Consider the following 5,143-nt stretch of genomic DNA (forward strand, 5'->3'; position numbering starts at 1 on the left):
ACATCTTGGTCTATTCAAGAAATGAGACCGAACATGCTTGAACACTGCGGTTAGTCTTTGCAAATTTTACGGGATAAGCAACTATATGCTAAGTTCAAAGCAAGTGTGAGTTCGGTTAAGAGAGGTTAGCTTCTTGGGTCATGTGGTATCTCAGATCGGGTATTCGAGTCGACCAATAAAATTTCAGCCATACTTAATTGGAAGCCTCGAGAAATATTACCGAGGTTCGAGTTTTTGGGGCTTGCTTAGGTTATTACCGACGATTTGTAAAGGCTTCTCAACGATAGCCACGCCGATGACGGCTTACTCCAAAAGGATGTTAAGTTCGAATGGATGAGAAATGCCAAAAAGTTTCGATCAATCAAAACTTATTTGATGAAGCCCCAATTCTAGTGCAACCCGAGTCCGACAAAGAGTTTGTCATCTATAACGACGCTCTCTACTTGGGTTAGGTTGCGATTAATGCAAGAAGGTCGAGTTGTGGCCTATGCGTCGAGGCAATTAAAGCCACATGAGAAAAATTATCCGACTCATGATCTCGAATTGGCCGCCATCGTATTCGCCTTAAAGATTTGGCGACATTACTTATTTGGTGAAAGGTGCCATGTATACTCGGATCACAAAAGTCTCAAATATTTGATGACCCAAAGAGACTTTAATCTGCGACAAAGACGTTGGCTCGAGTACATTAAAGGATTATGAGTGATCATTGACTATCACCCGGGAAAGGCGAATGTGGTTGCGGATGCCTTGAGTCGTAAATCGTTATTCACTTTACGAGCGATGAATGTGCACTTGTCCGTCCGATCCGACGGGTGTTAGTGGCTGAATTGAAAGCCAAACCATTATTGACACACCAAATTCGAGAAGCTCGAAAAGTCGACGACGAGTTGGTTGCAAAACGGGCTGCATGTGTTCGAACAAGGACTCGGAGTTTCAAATCGACGATGACGATTGTTTGAGGTTCAAAAGTCGTCTGTGTGTCCCAAAGAATTGGAACTCATTCCGATAATTCAATGAAGCCCATTGTAGCCGAATGGCAATCCACCCGGGAGTACGAAGATGTATAATGAATTGAAACGTCGGTTTTGGTGGCATGGTATGAAGCGAGACATCTCCGACTTTGTTTGAGATGTTTAATATGTCAACAAGTGAAAGCGAACATCGGTGCCTTCAGATTACTTCACCAATCACGATACCCGAGTGGAAATGGGATCGAGTCACAATGGACTTTGTATCCGGACCGCCATTGTCGCAAGTAAGAAGGATGCGGTTTGGGTCGTGGTAGATCGATTGACTAAGTCGGCCCACTTTGTCCCCGTCGCGCACGGATTTTTCAATGGACAAATTAGCGGAATTGTACGCTTCTCAGATTGTGAGATTACACGGGTGCCTATTTCTATCGTGGTCGGATAGAGATCCGAGATTTACCTCGCGATTTTGGAAAAAGTTGCAAGAAGCTTTGGGTACCAAGTTGCATTTCAAAGACCGCTTTTCACCCCAAACCGATGGTCAATCCGAGCGGATAATTCGGATACTTGAGGATATGTTAAGATGTTGCGTCCTCGAGTTTAGTGGTTCATGGGAACGGTATTTGCCGTTGATTGAATTCGCTTACAACAATAGCTTTCAATCAAGTATTAAGATGGCACCCTACGAGGCCTTGTACGGTCGTAAATGCCGTGACGCCATTGTTTTGACCGAGCTCGGTGAAAGCAAGATTTTCGGTGGATTTGATTAGGGATGCTGAATGTAAAGTGAAAGTAATCCGTGAAAGTCTGAAGATAGCCTCCGATCGTCAGAAGTCGTACGCGGATCTGAAGCGTAAGGATATCGAGTATCAGGTGGGTGATAAAGTGTTTCTCAAGGTATCGCCTTGGAAAAAGATACTCAGGTTCGGCCGTAAGGGCAAGTTGAGCCCGAGGTTCATTGGACCATATGAGATATCAGAGCGAGTCGGTCCAGTGGCATATCGCTTGATTTTGCCCCCTGAACTCAAAAAGGTTCACGATGTCTTTCACGTTTCGATGCTTCGACGCTATAGATCCAATCCATCGCACATGATTAGTCCATCGAAATTGAAATTCAAGCTAATATGAGTTATGAGGAAGAACCGATTCGTATCCTATCACGAAGTGAAAGAGTTGCGAAACAAGCGGGTTCCGCTAGTGAAAGTGTTATGGCTCAAGCACGGATAGAAGAAGCTACTTGGGAGACCGAGAACTCTATGAAAGAGCGATATCCAAACCTATTTACGGTAAGATTTTCGGGACGAAAATTTCTTAAGTGGGGAGAGTTGTGACACCCAAAATTGACCCTAGTCGGAATGTGGTTTTGAGACCACAAAACCGAGGCATAAAAATAATTAAAATTTATTTTGATGCCTATGATATGAGTTAAATTGTGTATGACATTTTGATGTTTCAATTTAGAATTATAAATGTGAATTTCACTAGAAAGGACCTAGTAGTAAACTTTGAAAGTATGATGGGGAAATGTGTGATGACTAGTTGAGCATGCATGCAAAAATAAGGGATTTGCATGTCAAATTTCCCCAAAGATGGTATAGTGGCCGGCCATGACAAGGGAATATGGGCAAGGAAAACATGTTATGACATGTTTTGTTAATGCATGATGTGATAAATGATAAAAAAATTAAGCATGTAGGAAGAGAAACAAAAAAATCAAAAATTTGCTCATCCTTCCCCCTTTGCCGTGAGTGAAAGAGAAGCAAAGAAAAAATTTTGTTCACCTATTTTTCTCTTCTTTGGCGAAAATACTAAGGAAGAAGGAAGGATTTTTGCTTCATTTTCTTTGTTTAGAAGAGATCTAGAAGGAAATTTGGCTAAACTTGCAACAAGAGTAAGGTATGTATGAGGTTGTGTTGGGTGTTTCATGCATGTTTTGGTTGCTAATTTGATGTGCATGTTAGCCATGGCTCAAATCTTTGTTATGCCATGGAAATGGCATTTGGCCAAAGTTGTTATGGTGATAAAGCCATTGCATGCTAAGTGTGAAGCTTGATGATGATGCATGCAATGATGGATTGTCTACTCTTGAGTAAGATTTTGAGTTTTCTTTTTGTTTAACCATGATTGAAGTTGAAAAGGGGCATGATTGTCATATTCGGCCATGATGCATTCATGAGCATGGTTCATGCTTCTTGCATGTTAGTTAAAATTTGTGTTTTGGATGGCTATGGACACCTTGAAATTCGCCATGCTCATATATGTATATATATGTTTGCACATGATGTTTTGGTTATGAACTAAGTGATGAATATATTGGTTTAAAGAAGAAGATGTGGAAGAATGCTTGTGAAATTGCAAGCACAATTCGGCCTAGCACACATATAAGTGCTTGATGCTATATTATAAGTTTTGGGCCACAATGTGCAAAGCATTAATTAGTAAATTGCATGCTGTTTTTGTGAGGTATTAAGTGCAAAATTGACCTCAACATGTACATGAATATTCGCCTTGGGTAGCCTATTGAAGGCCTTAGCATTTCCTTGATGCTCGAATAAATTGTATTGAATTGCTTGATGTAGTATAAAATGTGCATGACCATTGTGTATTCAAGCTAAAGGGTGGCCATATGACCATTTAAACTCCTTGTCATATTCGGCCATAAGCTAGCACAATGAGGTTTTAATAAATTGAATTTGTTTGAATTAGCTCAAGAGCTTAGAGGGCCACAATTGGACAAGGGGAAGGAGAAAGTGATCGAATAGCCGAAAAAGCCGTTCGACAACATCCGAGGTAAGTCCTCAAGAAGTGACCCTACTTGAATTGTGTGAAATAAAGTATGGATGTGTATTGATTATTGATTATGTGTGCATGAGTATTTGAATTCTACCCGGCTAAGTCCCAAGGCGAATATGCTTGTGACTATAATTGCGTTTGAGCCTTAGTAACGAAAATGAATTATGTATGTCCAAGGATAATTGATGTATGTGTTCATGGAAATTGAATGATATCCGGCTAAATCCAAGACAATTATGCTGGAAATTATATCCGGTTAAGACCAAGGCAATTGTGCTAGTGGCTACATCCGGCTAAGACCAAGGCATTCGTGCGAGACATTCTATCCGGCTAAGACCAAGGCATTTGTGCACATGGTTATATCCGGTTATATTCAAGAATCTTGGGCTGGAGGTGAGTGTTGGTTGCTGTAATAAATTCAATGAGTACACTCAAAAAGCCCAAAGAATGAGGTACGTTTATATGTGCATTGGAAAGTCGACATGTTTGAGCAACATTCGCTCAATCGACTAATGAATTTCAGTTATTAAATTGATTGATACTTTGTGAAATTATATAATGATGAAGTGTGAAGTAAGAATGTGTATTAATGAAATGATGCATTTGGCTATGTGAATGTATTGCTGTAATTAGAGTTGATTATATTCCTTGAGACTTACTAAGCATAAAATGCTTACCCGTTGCTTTGGCTCTCGCTTTTCTAGATTTCGCTCAAGCAATCGGATTTGGGATCGTTGAAGTCAAGTCATCCACACTATCAAGCCTCCATTTTGGTATAAATTTTTGGTTGAACTTGAGATGGCATGTATAGGACTACCCTTGTTGGTTAAATATGTTGTGATGTATATATGTACGGCCATGCGAAAATGGCTCAAAAAGGAAGCATGAACTTAGACTATTTGTGGTTTGTATGTATATATTGGTGTCATGATGTGGCTATGGATTGGAAATGGGAATGTTGGTCACATGATCAGCCATTGCCATGGTTAAAATGATCATATATGAACCTATGTATGGCAAGATTAGTTGGTTCATGGAGACTACCAAATAGGTAAGACCTACCTTAAAACAGATGCTGCCAGCTGCAGTGACGTGAATGTGAAAATCACCAAAATTTGTAGGAATGGTATTAAATAGTGAATAAGCTATGTAAATGAACCTTGATGAGTCTATTTTCATATGGAAGAAACGAAATGGTCATAGGAGTTACATGTTAAGAGATATTAAGGCTATTGTGAGACAGGGCCAGAACGGTTTCTGGGTCCCCTGTCGCAACTTTAAAAATTTACTATAAATTATCCAGAAAGAATTAGGAGTCATGCCTTATATGTACAGATTCCATTTTGAGTCTAGTTTCATTTGGAACAAACGGCACCAGT

Source organism: Gossypium arboreum, chromosome 4 (genome assembly GCF_025698485.1).
Source record: "Gossypium arboreum isolate Shixiya-1 chromosome 4, ASM2569848v2, whole genome shotgun sequence".
Classification (NCBI taxonomy): Eukaryota; Viridiplantae; Streptophyta; class Magnoliopsida; order Malvales; family Malvaceae; genus Gossypium; species Gossypium arboreum.